The sequence below is a fragment of the Astatotilapia calliptera genome, chromosome 20 (assembly GCF_964374335.1).
Source record: "Astatotilapia calliptera chromosome 20, fAstCal68.1, whole genome shotgun sequence".
Classification (NCBI taxonomy): Eukaryota; Metazoa; Chordata; class Actinopteri; order Cichliformes; family Cichlidae; genus Astatotilapia; species Astatotilapia calliptera.
This window is the reverse complement of record NC_137441.1, coordinates 8,579,204-8,594,566: the sequence shown is the minus strand read 5'-3', so window position 1 is coordinate 8,594,566 and position 15,363 is coordinate 8,579,204. Positions and strand designations below refer to the sequence as shown.

The 15,363-nt window shown below is 39.6% G+C and overlaps 1 long non-coding RNA gene across 1 annotated transcript; it reads right to left on the bottom strand.

The window, feature by feature from the left end:
- Positions 1-8,195: 8,195 nt before the first annotated feature.
- LOC145422692 (uncharacterized) lies at positions 8,196-10,680 on the bottom strand. Its single transcript, XR_013903983.1, has 2 exons — positions 9,699-10,680; positions 8,196-9,605 (listed from the first exon to the last, which is right to left on the bottom strand). It is a non-coding gene; the product is annotated as an uncharacterized LOC145422692 (long non-coding RNA).
- Positions 10,681-15,363: the final 4,683 nt, after the last annotated feature.

Below are 15,363 nucleotides of genomic sequence, written 5' to 3'. Positions count from 1 at the left end.
AACTGGAGTCCAGATCTAAAGTCTGATGGATAGAGCCACGTATTTAACCTCCACTGGGATTCAAGGCGGTCCTAAGAGTCGTTGACTGTTCCTGCATTAAACGTTAGGCTCACAGGTTTCAGGGTCTGAATCAAGGTGGGTGCGGCTGAGTTTACATGAATACAGGTGTGAATTCTTTGGGAGACGTGGGCATCGTGTCATCATTAAGCCCACATTAAGGTGTCAGAGGGGGGTCGACCCAGTTTTTGCCTGAGCGTATTGTTTCTGAATTGCACCAAGATAATGAGTTTGATCAGACTGGGAGGACCTCGTTTAGCACGCTTAATCCACACCTTGATTAACAGCCGTCGTCAACAGGTCGTCAAAAGCACCAAATTCCTTGGTGTCCGAGATGCACCAGATGTTGAGTTTGATTCTTCTGAGCTTCTCCAACAAATTTGCTGCATGTTGGACAACAGTTATGTTACACATATTGTAACAAACTAACCATGATTTAATCAATTAAATGGTCCTTTAGCGTGACTGTTGTTAAAATTCACTGGATTAATGTCAGAGTTCAGTCTTGATCCTGTGTATCCAGGTAGTTGTTGTTCTGAAGTGGTGATCAAAAAGTTGTGGAAATGGATCCATATAGATGAAAAAGATTATCATCAGTGGTGAATTCAACATTTCAGTAACAATTAAAATAAAAATTTACTGGATTAATCTCAGAGTTCAACATTGATTAAATGAAATTAAAGTTTTAAACTTTACAGGCTTTATTTTCTCATCCACTTAATGAAAAATACAACTTTTGGTTTAGTCCTAGCTGAAACCATATAATCCAAATTTGATGCTCTCATTGGTTGAGTCAGTTTAATTGAAGCTAATAGTTGACTGTTGATTAAAGATAGTTTCAGCTATTGTCTGTTATCTGTTTCAGTGGTATTGATTAACCTTGGAATGGTGATTGTTTGGTTTTAATTAACAAAGGACCATCAGCACTTATCCAAACTGCATTTGTGTGAATAAAATAAATGACAACCAACATTCAAAAACACAAAAATGAGCACTTTTATTGATTTCATCATGTTCCTGTTTCCATCAGTGGTTTATTCAACAAACTAGTTATAACAAGTTTATGATCTTACAATAAAGACACTTAAGTCATTTTCCTCAGCCTGTGCTTTTCTGGGTCAACTTCCTGTTTCATGTTTGACCCACTCACCTGTGTCACAGCAATAGAACATGAAAATTTAAGCTTTTTAACTTTTTTAGCAAAGAATTTAACTCAGGAAAATAAACCCTGCCTTAATTCAGCTTTTAACATGTTTAGTGTTACTAACAAAGAAAAGATCCACAGACATGATTTGGGCCGAAACAAAAGAAAAAGTCTTTTATGGGGCAGGCTTGTTGGAGACCAGGCGGGGCTCATTTATGATTCACACCTTGATACCAGCTTGAAACCTGTGACCCTAAAAACAAAGACAAGCTCAACGACTCTCAGGACCACACCAACCATAAAATTAAACAACAGTTTGTCCCAATTTTTGGAAAACATCTTTTGCTTCTGGAGTAAAATAAAACAAATACTATAAAGATTAGTTTCATGTGGTTTGAGCGACTTCCTGTATCTGTCCTTGTGACAGCAGAGTTAGAGAAAGTGTGCAGCAGATTAGTTTGAGTTTCAAACACAATTTGTCTAAATGTTGAAAAATCCTGAATATTTAAATACTGTTTAAGTCTTCTTTGATCTTTTATTTCACAGTCTGACTTACACTGCAGCTGCCATCTTGTTGCCCTCCAGGAAAAATAAAATACATAAATTTGTATTACATGAACATTGCCAAGTCATTTACTGGCTAATAACTTATATTTATCAATTACATTTAGTACATTTAGGACCTCTGAAGGGTAACATCCTCTAGTGTCTCAAAAACGTTTTTACTTGCTGGTTTGACACAACCTGAGCTGTGATCTGATGAATGTTAACATTCAGTTCAACCTTTATCCCATTTATCTACATTATATTTCATCCATATGCACAATGAAACAAATTGTTTATACATTTCTCATTTTACTCAGCTTTTCAATCAGGTCCCAATCAGATATTCTTTCATTGATGTTTTGAATATGAGAGAGGGATCGAAATAATAATGATCGAAAGGTTGCGCTCCCGCTCTGTCTCTCTGTTTCTGCTCATCAGGAATAATTCTGATCAGTTATGGAACAGCAAAACTGAGCTGAACTTGTCGATCTTGCATTCACTGTAATGTACGGTTATGTTGGTGGTTGCTGTAGTTTCCCTGCTTTGTTGTTCTCTTCTCGCATGTTTTTCCTCTGGCAGGTGATCCAGTTAATTTTAGTGTCTTTTCTCTCTGTTCCATCTATTTTCTTTCCATCTCCTTTGTGGAGCCTCTTCCCAACTTCTCTCGTCTATTGAAACTGTTGGCTTCAACAGTTTTGTGGAAAATCCTTCCGCCTGCCTCTGTAACCAGGTATGTAAAAAAACTTGTTTCTCTTTTAAACTGTCATTTTTACAATATTGTAATAAATTTACAAAAAAGTTAAACCCATCTCCACGTGGTGTATTTTAAGTTTTTTTCCCTGTTTGTTGTTTGCAGGTCCCTGCAAATAAAGAAGGGTCACCTGTTTATTACAACCACATCCCTGAATCTCTAACAGAGAGTGATGAAGAGCCGCTCCTTCACAGTTCCCGAAAAGTACAGAAAGGTTGGACTTGTTATGTTTCACCCTGGTGTTCATAGAGATACAGTTAAATATGATATGTAACAATTTCTAGAGTGTTGCTACAAGCTTTGATTTCCAAAACATGTGACGAAGATGTGTTTGTTGTGCTTCAGGTGACAATTAAATACTCTAAACGTGGACAGGAAGATTTTGACTTCAAACATTACAACAGGACCTTGTTTGCTGGCCTGGAGCCGCAGATTCCCAACGCCTACTGTAACTGCATGATCCAGGTAAGAAGCTGAAGGTTCACAATGTGTACATTTAATTTTTAATATGAGACAATTTGTCAAATGTTCCATGGGTCTTTTATGTTTGCATCTTAGGTGTTATACTTCCTGGAGCCAGTTCGCTGCCTTGTTCAGAATCATTTGTGCCACAAGGAGTTTTGTTTGGCTTGTGAACTCGGCTTCCTCTTCCACATGTTGGATTTGTCACAAGGAGATCCATGTCAGGTAAGTTTCTTTCTTTCTTTGTTTTCAATCTGTTGGGGATTGCAAGGCTCTTACTTTGAAATCTCATTTTGTTGTGACTGCCCAAAGTAACCTCTAATGTCTTCTTCCTTAAGTAGCATCCCCAGGCTTCTACCTTTCTACCTTTAAAACCCGGAGAGCAGCCAAATGGCTGGTAGGCTTTTAGCTAAGCTTTAGCTTCAGCCAAGTGGAAGCTAAATTGGCTAGTCATTCATATGTATATTAGGTTGTTACCTGGGAATTCTGGAGGGAGGGGAGTGGGGGTTTGAGTGGATTGAGGAATTTCCCTGCGAATCTTGTTGACTGTGCCGAGGATGGTGGTTTTCCGTCTAAGAAGTTTTTGCGAAAGTGAAAGCGATGTGAAAAAATTGTCCGTGGTAACATTTCTGCCCTTGTCTACTCCTCTAAGAGTCGTTGACTGTTCCTGCATTAAACGTTAGGCTCACAGGTTTCAGGGTCTGAATCAAGGTGAGTGCGGCTGAGTTTACATGAATACAGGTGTGAATTCTTTGGGAGACGTGGGCATCGTGTCATCATTAAGCCCACATTAAGGTGTCAGAGGGGGGTCGACCCAGTTTTTGCCTGAGCGTATTGTTTCTGAATTGCACCAAGATAATGAGTTTGATCAGACTGGGAGGACCTCGTTTAGCACGCTTAATCCACACCTTGATTAACAGCCGTCGTCAACAGGTCGTCAAAAGCACCAAATTCCTTGATGTCCGAGATGCACCAGATGTTGAGTTTGATTCTTCTGAGCTTCTCCAACAAATTTGCTGCATGTTGGACAACAGTTATGTTACACATATTGTAACAAACTAACCATGATTTAATCAATTAAATGGTCCTTTAGCGTGACTGTTGTTAAAATTCACTGGATTAATGTCAGAGTTCAGTCTTGATCCTGTGTATCCAGGTAGTTGTTGTTCTGAAGTGGTGATCAAAAAGTTGTGGAAATGGATCCATATAGATGAAAAACATTATCATCAGTGGTGAATTCAACATTTCAGTAACAATTAAAATAAAAATTGACTGGATTAATCTCAGAGTTCAACATTGATTAAATGAAATTAAAGTTTTAAACTTTACAGGCTTTATTTTCTCATCCACTTAATGAAAAATACAACTTTTGGTTTAGTCCTAGCTGAAACCATATAATCCAAATTTGATGCCCTCATTGGTTGAGTCAGTTTAATTGAAGCTAATAGTTGACTGTTGATTAAAGATAGTTTCAGCTATTGTCTGTTATCTGTTTCAGTGGTATTGATTAACCTTGGAATGGTGATTGTTTGGTTTTAATTAACAAAGGACCATCAGCACTTATCCAAACTGCATTTGTGTGAATAAAATAAATGACAACCAACATTCAAAAACACAAAAATGAGCATTTTTATTGATTTCATCATGTTCCTGTTTCCATCAGTTTATTCAACAAACTAGCTATAACAAGTTTATGATCTTACAATAAAGACACTTAAGTCATTTTCCTCAGCCTGTGCTTTTCTGGGTCAACTTCCTGTTTCATGTTTGACCCACTCACCTGTGTCACAGCAATAGAACATGAAAATTTAAGCTTTTTAACTTTTTTAGCAAAGAATTTAACTCAGGAAAATAAACCCTGCCTTAATTCAGCTTTTAACATGTTTAGTGTTACTAACAAAGAAAAGATCCACAGACATGATTTGGGCCGAAACAAAAGAAAAAGTCTTTTATGGGGCAGGCTTGTTGGAGACCAGGCGGGGCTCATTTATGATTCACACCTTGATACCAGCTTGAAACCTGTGACCCTAAAAACAAAGACAAGCTCAACGACTCTCAGGACCACACCAACCATAAAATTAAACAACAGTTTGTCCCAATTTTTGGAAAACATCTTTTGCTCCTGGAGTAAAATAAAACAAATACTATAAAGATTAGTTTGAGTTTCAAACACAATTTGTCTAAATGTTGAAAAAGCCTGAATATTTAAATACTGTTTAAGTCTTCTTTGATCTTTTATTTCACAGTCTGACTTACACTGCAGCTGCCATCTTGTTGCCCTCCAGGAAAAATAAAATACATAAATTTGTATTACATGAACATTGCCAAGTCATTTACTGGCTAATAACTTATATTTATCAATTACATTTAGTACATTTAGGACATCTGAAGGGTAACATCCTCTAGTGTCTCAAAAATGTTTTTACTTGCTGGTTTGACACAACCTGAGCTGTGATCTGATGAATGTTAACATTCAGTTCAACCTTTGTCCCATTTATCTACATTATATTTCATCCATATGCACAATGAAACAAATTGTTTATACTTTTCTCATTTTACTCAGCTTTTCAATCAGGTCCCAATCAGATATTCTTTCATTGATGTTTTGAATATGAGAGAGGGATCGAAATAATAATGATCGAAAGGTTGCGCTCCCGCTCTGTCTCTCTGTTTCTGCTCATCAGGAATAATTCTGATCAGTTATGGAACAGCAAAACTGAGCTGAACTTGTCGATCTTGCATTCACTGTAATGTACGGTTATGTTGGTGGTTGCTGTAGTTTCCCTGCTTTGTTGTTCTCTTCTCGCATGTTTTTCCTCTGGCAGGTGATCCAGTTAATTTTAGTGTCTTTTCTCTCTGTTCCATCTATTTTCTTTCCATCTCCTTTGTGGAGCCTCTTCCCAACTTCTCTCGTCTTTCTCTTCCTTGTCCACCGATCTAAAACATGTTTCTTTTCAACAGGTGGGCTTCTGGGATGGACCCAGAAATCCCACAAACTATTGAAACTGTTGGCTTCAACAGTTTTGTGGAAAATCCTTCCGCCTGCCCCTGTAACCAGGTATGTAAAAAACTTGTTTCTCTTTTAAACTGTCATTTTTACAATATTGTAATAAATTTACAAAAAAAGTTAAACCCATCTCCACGTGGTGTATTTTAAGTTTTTTTCCCTGTTTGTTGTTTGCAGGTCCCTGCAAATAAAGAAGGGTCACCTGTTTATTACAACCACATCCCTGAATCTCTAACAGAGAGTGATGAAGAGCCGCTCCTTCACACTGTTCCCGAAAAGTACAGAAAGGTTGGACTTGTTATGTTTCACCCTGGTGTTCATAGAGATACAGTTAAATATGATATGTAACAATTTCTAGAGTGTTGCTACAAGCTTTGATTTCCAAAACATGTGACGAAGATGTGTTTGTTGTGCTTCAGGTGACAATTAAATACTCTAAACGTGGACAGGAAGATTTTGACTTCAAACATTACAACAGGACGTTGTTTGCTGGCCTGGAGCCGCAGATTCCCAACGCCTACTGTAACTGCATGATCCAGGTAAGAAGCTGAAGGTTCACAATGTGTACATTTAATTTTTAATATGAGACAATTTGTCAAATGTTCCATGGGTCTTTTATGTTTGCATCTTAGGTGTTATACTTCCTGGAGCCAGTTCGCTGCCTTGTTCAGAATCATTTGTGCCACAAGGAGTTTTGTTTGGCTTGTGAACTCGGCTTCCTCTTCCACATGTTGGATTTGTCACAAGGAGATCCATGTCAGGTAAGTTTCTTTCTTTCTTTCTTTGTTTTCAATCTGTTGGGGATTGCAAGGCTCTTACTTTGAAATCTCATTTTGTTGTAACTGCCCAAAGTAACCTCTAATGTCTTCTTCCTTAAACAGTAGCATCCCCAGGCTTCTACCTTTCTACCTTTAAAACCCGGAGAGCAGCCAAATGGCTGGTAGGCTTTTAGCTAAGCTTTAGCTTCAGCCAAGTGGAAGCTAAATTGGCTAGTCATTCATATGTATATTAGGTTGTTACCTGGGAATTCTGGAGGGAGGGGAGTGGGGGTTTGAGTGGATTGAGGAATTTCCCTGCGAATCTTGTTGACTGTGCCGAGGATCTCCGTGGATCGGGTTTCCTCCGAGGCGTGGGCACCTATAAGCAGAGTTTTGTCTTTACCCTATAAGATTCAAAATTATTCAAAGTAACACTCAGGTTCAGCAGGTTAGTTACAGCGCCGGGAGTAGCTTGGGAGAACAAGGAAACACAGACTGCTTCAGGTTGCTTTCCCAAAATCAACTCAAAGGTTTATTCATCAGACAACAGTTTATATAGAGGAAAAAGGTTCGTGTGTCAGCAGATTCTCAGTTCAAACCGGTACAGACCAAATAAGGAAGCGTCTTCCTGCCCTCTGAGCAAAGAAGTATCCTTTGTATAGTTTATCAGTTCAGCTACAATTTATGATTATCCCAGCAAAATACACTCCTAGACATAGAATACAGAGTTCTTTCATTAGTGAATTCTGAAACAAACCACCTGGCCTTTAACAAGCTCTTTTCTAGGAGATAAAGAAGGGAGGATGGGAATAAGGAAGTGATCTCTGTGGTATTTTCGACCTTGGTACCAGCCTGTGATTCTTACACATTAATTCTTGGGTCACAGAGAAAGAGAAAAACAACTAGTAAATGGGCCTTATTGAGTAACAGTTTTCCTGTATAATATCACTATAAAACAATATCCTGTAAATGCTACCATGGTATCAAAATATCACAACAGTTCCCTCCTTTTATCATGAAATGATAACATAGTATAAAGACAGAATGTAATAACATAATCTAAAGACAAATCATAAACATAAAACAAATCATAAATGTAACTGGTCCTTCTTTGCTCGATCACTGCGGGTGGACTTGTCATCAAAGCGTAGGTGTTGCATGATGTCTTGGAAGCGTGTGTGATTGAGGGGGTGGGGGAGCTGCTAAAAGCGGTGAGCTTCCTTTTGTGTTTCATCTTGATGCGTTCTCAATCATCCAGGGAAACAAATCTCCAAAAGTCACCAACTTGGAGTGTTTCAGTTTGCCATCTTAGGGAGAAATCAACACACATGGGTGTATGTCCTTTGTTGCTGAGATTTATTGATAAAAACAGTACAAAAAACCAACCATTTGTACACATATTTACAAATGGCCTGCTGAGTGGTGCATGGAGCATGTTCATTGGTTCATGGACCTCCCTGAACTAATGGCATTTATTGCAATTGTCATCTTGCGGGGGGTTAACAGGGTTCCATCTCTAAATGACTGCTGGTCAGCAAACCTGGGAAACCCACAGATAATTGGAACTATGGCACGAAACCGCTTCCAAGACATCATGCAACACCTACGCTTTGATGACAAGTCCACCCGCAGTGATCGAGCAAAGAAGGACCAGTTACATTTATGATTTGTTTTATGTTTATGATTTGTCTTTAGATTATGTTATTACATTCTGTCTTTATACTATGTTATCATTTCATGATAAAAGGAGGGAACTGTTGTGATATTTTGATACCATGGTAGCATTTACAGGATATTGTTTTATAGTGATATTATACAGGAAAACTGTTACTCAATAAGGCCCATTTACTAGTTGTTTTTCTCTTTCTCTGTGACCCAAGAATTAATGTGTAAGAATCACAGGCTGGTACCAAGGTCGAAAATACCACAGAGATCACTTCCTTATTCCCATCCTCCCTTCTTTATCTCCTAGAAAAGAGCTTGTTAAAGGCCAGGTGGTTTGTTTCAGAATTCACTAATGAAAGAACTCTGTATTCTATGTCTAGGAGTGTATTTTGCTGGGATAATCATAAATTGTAGCTGAACTGATAAACTATACAAAGGATACTTCTTTGCTCAGAGGGCAGGAAGACGCTTCCTTATTTGGTCTGTACCGGTTTGAACTGAGAATCTGCTGACACACGAACCTTTTTCCTCTATATAAACTGTTGTCTGATGAATAAACCTTTGAGTTGATTTTGGGAAAGCAACCTGAAGCAGTCTGTGTTTCCTTGTTCTCCCAAGCTACTCCCGGCGCTGTAACTAACCTGCTGAACCTGAGTGTTACTTTGAATAATTTTGAATCTTATAGGGTAAAGACAAAACTCTGCTTATAGGTGCCCACGCCTCGGAGGAAACCCGATCCACGGAGATCCTCGGCACAGTCAACAAGATTCGCAGGGAAATTCCTCAATCCACTCAAACCCCCACTCCCCTCCCTCCAGAATTCCCAGGTAACAACCTAATATACATATGAATGACTAGCCAATTTAGCTTCCACTTGGCTGAAGCTAAAGCTTAGCTAAAAGCCTACCAGCCATTTGGCTGCTCTCCGGGTTTTAAAGGTAGAAAGGTAGAAGCCTGGGGATGCTACTGTTTAAGGAAGAAGACATTAGAGGTTACTTTGGGCAGTTACAACAAAATGAGATTTCAAAGTAAGAGCCTTGCAATCCCCAACAGATTGAAAACAAAGAAAGAAAGAAAGAAACTTACCTGACATGGATCTCCTTGTGACAAATCCAACATGTGGAAGAGGAAGCCGAGTTCACAAGCCAAACAAAACTCCTTGTGGCACAAATGATTCTGAACAAGGCAGCGAACTGGCTCCAGGAAGTATAACACCTAAGATGCAAACATAAAAGACCCATGGAACATTTGACAAATTGTCTCATATTAAAAATTAAATGTACACATTGTGAACCTTCAGCTTCTTACCTGGATCATGCAGTTACAGTAGGCGTTGGGAATCTGCGGCTCCAGGCCAGCAAACAACGTCCTGTTGTAATGTTTGAAGTCAAAATCTTCCTGTCCACGTTTAGAGTATTTAATTGTCACCTGAAGCACAACAAACACATCTTCGTCACATGTTTTGGAAATCAAAGCTTGTAGCAACACTCTAGAAATTGTTACATATCATATTTAACTGTATCTCTATGAACACCAGGGTGAAACATAACAAGTCCAACCTTTCTGTACTTTTCGGGAACAGTGTGAAGGAGCGGCTCTTCATCACTCTCTGTTAGAGATTCAGGGATGTGGTTGTAATAAACAGGTGACCCTTCTTTATTTGCAGGGACCTGCAAACAACAAACAGGGAAAAAAACTTAAAATACACCACGTGGAGATGGGTTTAACTTTTTTTGTAAATTTATTACAATATTGTAAAAATGACAGTTTAAAAGAGAAACAAGTTTTTTACATACCTGGTTACAGGGGCAGGCGGAAGGATTTTCCACAAAACTGTTGAAGCCAACAGTTTCAATAGTTTGTGGGATTTCTGGGTCCATCCCAGAAGCCCACCTGTTGAAAAGAAACATGTTTTAGATCGGTGGACAAGGAAGAGAAAGACGAGAGAAGTTGGGAAGAGGCTCCACAAAGGAGATGGAAAGAAAATAGATGGAACAGAGAGAAAAGACACTAAAATTAACTGGATCACCTGCCAGAGGAAAAACATGCGAGAAGAGAACAACAAAGCAGGGAAACTACAGCAACCACCAACATAACCGTACATTACAGTGAATGCAAGATCGACAAGTTCAGCTCAGTTTTGCTGTTCCATAACTGATCAGAATTATTCCTGATGAGCAGAAACAGAGAGACAGAGCGGGAGCGCAACCTTTCGATCATTATTATTTCGATCCCTCTCTCATATTCAAAACATCAATGAAAGAATATCTGATTGGGACCTGATTGAAAAGCTGAGTAAAATGAGAAAAGTATAAACAATTTGTTTCATTGTGCATATGGATGAAATATAATGTAGATAAATGGGACAAAGGTTGAACTGAATGTTAACATTCATCAGATCACAGCTCAGGTTGTGTCAAACCAGCAAGTAAAAACATTTTTGAGACACTAGAGGATGTTACCCTTCAGAGGTCCTAAATGTACTAAATGTAATTGATAAATATAAGTTATTAGCCAGTAAATGACTTGGCAATGTTCATGTAATACAAATTTATGTATTTTATTTTTCCTGGAGGGCAACAAGATGGCAGCTGCAGTGTAAGTCAGACTGTGAAATAAAAGATCAAAGAAGACTTAAACAGTATTTAAATATTCAGGCTTTTTCAACATTTAGACAAATTGTGTTTGAAACTCAAACTAATCTTTATAGTATTTGTTTTATTTTACTCCAGAAGCAAAAGATGTTTTCCAAAAATTGGGACAAACTGTTGTTTAATTTTATGGTTGGTGTGGTCCTGAGAGTCGTTGAGCTTGTCTTTGTTTTTAGGGTCACAGGTTTCAAGCTGGTATCAAGGTGTGAATCATAAATGAGCCCCGCCTGGTCTCCAACAAGCCTGCCCCATAAAAGACTTTTTCTTTTGTTTCGGCCCAAATCATGTCTGTGGATCTTTTCTTTGTTAGTAACACTAAACATGTTAAAAGCTGAATTAAGGCAGGGTTTATTTTCCTGAGTTAAATTCTTTGCTAAAAAAGTTAAAAAGCTTAAATTTTCATGTTCTATTGCTGTGACACAGGTGAGTGGGTCAAACATGAAACAGGAAGTTGACCCAGAAAAGCACAGGCTGAGGAAAATGACTTAAGTGTCTTTATTGTAAGATCATAAACTTGTTATAGCTAGTTTGTTGAATAAACTGATGGAAACAGGAACATGATGAAATCAATAAAAGTGCTCATTTTTGTGTTTTTGAATGTTGGTTGTCATTTATTTTATTCACACAAATGCAGTTTGGATAAGTGCTGATGGTCCTTTGTTAATTAAAACCAAACAATCACCATTCCAAGGTTAATCAATACCACTGAAACAGATAACAGACAATAGCTGAAACTATCTTTAATCAACAGTCAACTATTAGCTTCAATTAAACTGACTCAACCAATGAGGGCATCAAATTTGGATTATATGGTTTCAGCTAGGACTAAACCAAAAGTTGTATTTTTCATTAAGTGGATGAGAAAATAAAGCCTGTAAAGTTTAAAACTTTAATTTCATTTAATCAATGTTGAACTCTGAGATTAATCCAGTCAATTTTTATTTTAATTGTTACTGAAATGTTGAATTCACCACTGATGATAATGTTTTTCATCTATATGGATCCATTTCCACAACTTTTTGATCACCACTTCAGAACAACAACTACCTGGATACACAGGATCAAGACTGAACTCTGACATTAATCCAGTGAATTTTAACAACAGTCACGCTAAAGGACCATTTAATTGATTAAATCATGGTTAGTTTGTTACAATATGTGTAACATAACTGTTGTCCAACATGCAGCAAATTTGTTGGAGAAGCTCAGAAGAATCAAACTCAACATCTGGTGCATCTCGGACATCAAGGAATTTGGTGCTTTTGACGACCTGTTGACGACGGCTGTTAATCAAGGTGTGGATTAAGCGTGCTAAACGAGGTCCTCCCAGTCTGATCAAACTCATTATCTTGGTGCAATTCAGAAACAATACGCTCAGGCAAAAACTGGGTCGACCCCCCTCTGACACCTTAATGTGGGCTTAATGATGACACGATGCCCACGTCTCCCAAAGAATTCACACCTGTATTCATGTAAACTCAGCCGCACTCACCTTGATTCAGACCCTGAAACCTGTGAGCCTAACGTTTAATGCAGGAACAGTCAACGACTCTTAGAGGAGTAGACAAGGGCAGAAATGTTACCACGGACAATTTTTTCACATCGCTTTCACTTGCGCAAAAACTTCTTAGACGGAAAACCACCATCCTCGGCACAGTCAACAAGATTCGCAGGGAAATTCCTCAATCCACTCAAACCCCCACTCCCCTCCCTCCAGAATTCCCAGGTAACAACCTAATATACATATGAATGACTAGCCAATTTAGCTTCCACTTGGCTGAAGCTAAAGCTTAGCTAAAAGCCTACCAGCCATTTGGCTGCTCTCCGGGTTTTAAAGGTAGAAAAGCCAAATGGCTGCTCTCCGGGAGTTTAAGTTAAGGCCAGCAACTTCCTCAGAGCACTTCGAAACGTACCTGAAGCCAAAGAGATGGGCCTGATCCTCTCAAACTGTGAGGAGACGATAGGAACAGTCGAGCTGGTGTTAGATTATAACTTAACTTCAAAAAAGACACTGGTCTGACCAACCAGTGAAGACACAACAAATTTAGTGGTAAAAAGAGTCAAATTGTGACATGTTTTCTGCTGATTGATTAATACAAGTGATTACTGAATGAAGGAAAATCCCATTTTTGGGCTTTTAAACATGATCTTAAGAATTTTAACATGTACCTGTGTTGTCCTGTCGACTTGGCGGGTCATGAGTGGATTATATGGTGAGAAAAAACAAAAAAGGGGGAGAGAAGGCTGACACAGGGCCTGGTCCCGTTGTTTCGCCCCTATCTGAATAACGCAGCCAAAATAACATCATTTTCCTGTTCGTTTGTTTTTGTTTTGTTTTTTCTCTTTATGTTTGATTACAGGCTGCTTTGTCGGCCCGGAAAGCCGAGGCTGACCCTGGACTCCTGCTCCCCCCCCCCCCCCACCTACCATCTTTGCTCTCTCCTCTACCATCTTTAATGTGACCCTGACCAAATGCTACAGCAGCTGGACCCACAACAACAACCTGAAAATGTCAACAGTGCTGCAGGAAAACGATCTCATGCAGCGGAGACGGAGAGCGTTAAATCCAAGGCCCGTTTCACTACACGGGGGAGATTTCCAGACAGCTTCAGCTGACAGAGCTGTGACGAGACGCCCATTAAGCCCGGAGGAAAAGTGAGGCCAAGCAAGACAATGCTGACCTTAACAACTCTGCATTAAAACTGTGCAGGACAGTGACGGACCAACACGGATGATCGGGCAGCAAAAAGGGCGTGCCAGAGACAGGAGGAGTAACTGAGGTCAGGAGGCACCTCGGAATGAACAAAAGCACCAGGAGAAAATAAGCTGAAGGCACAGGTGTCGGGGCTCGGCCAGGAGCTGACCTCTGAGAAGAGCCGAACAGCAGAGCTGTAGAAGGCCGTGGAGCAAAGCAAGGGAAACATCAATGGACTTCAATCTGACTTGTACGGAAAAGACTCTGAGGTTTCTGCCCTCAGTAAGAGCTCAAGGCATCAGAGCAGGAACTGAGCATGGCTCAGAAGGAGCTGGCTGATAATCGAACCAATCAGGCTTGGAGTCCCAGAGACAGGACTTGAAATCAGGCCGGAGCTTGCTGGAGCAGGAGGTCGCAAAAACCTGACGAAAAAGCTCCAACAGCAGGAGCAAGCCCTGAAGGAGGTACAGAAGCAAAAGGGTCAAGTTAAGGAGGAGCGGAACAAGGAGAAGATGCAGGACACTGGAGAAAAGCACTGCCTCAATTGGGGCCAGAACCAGTATGGACAGAACTTTGAGCAGCAGCACCAACGGATGCAAACGGACTGAAAAGGAGGAGGGCAGGACCCCAGGGCACGCTTCAGGCCGTGGTTTACCCAGAACACCAGAACAGGAAAGTGATGAACACAAACACCCACACAAACACACACATCCACATGCACTGACTCAGAATGAAGTGAAACACACATATGCACTCGTTGATTGAGTGAGAAATGACACACACACACACGTGCACAAATCGAAATGCTGATTCAATTCACTGAGAAATGACACACACATTCACAAGCTTGTGCAATGAAGAGTGATACACACACACACGCTGATGCAATGAAGAATGCTTTCCTAACAAATGCTGCACACAAACATCCAAATACGGAGTCGGTTACAACAACAAGAACCCATTGATTGTTTATTGGTTAAATGCATTTCATGCCACCCAGAGGGCATTTGTGTAGATTTAGGGGACAAGGTCTAAAGCAGTTGGGTTGTGAAAACAATGTCTGTGCGTGATGTCTGTTTATGGCTTAAGGCCTCCACTGAATTGTTTACTGTGCTTCACACAGCCTGATAAGGAGCAGTGGTACAGAGTGAAAATGATGAATTAACGGGGTGAGTTTTATTTCGGAGAGAATATGAAAAGGTTGTGTTGATTTGACTCAGTTGTTTACGTTTCTGCCAAAGCAAAGCATTTGTGTGCAACCAGTGTCCACTATTGAATTAAGTCAATCCAACATGTTTTTGTCAGTGCAAAAAGGAGTTACGTACCTGTATGCTTACACAATATTGTCCCGGGAGGGAGAAAAACTTTCTGGTGAAGTTTTGGTTGATCTTTGGGTTTTGTTTGACACTAGGTTGATTCTATCAGTGAGGTTTGGATTGTTCTCTTTCTCTAAGAGAGAGAAGGATGGTTTTATGCTTGGACATGTTTGCAATGGGCCCCAGTATTTGTTACTATATGAGTATTTTATTGTTTACGTTTGTTTTTGCTTTTGTTACAGTGCACTGAGATAAGAACATCAGAGAGGTGTGATCCACCGGTGATGATATTTTGGTATTTTGTGAGTTCC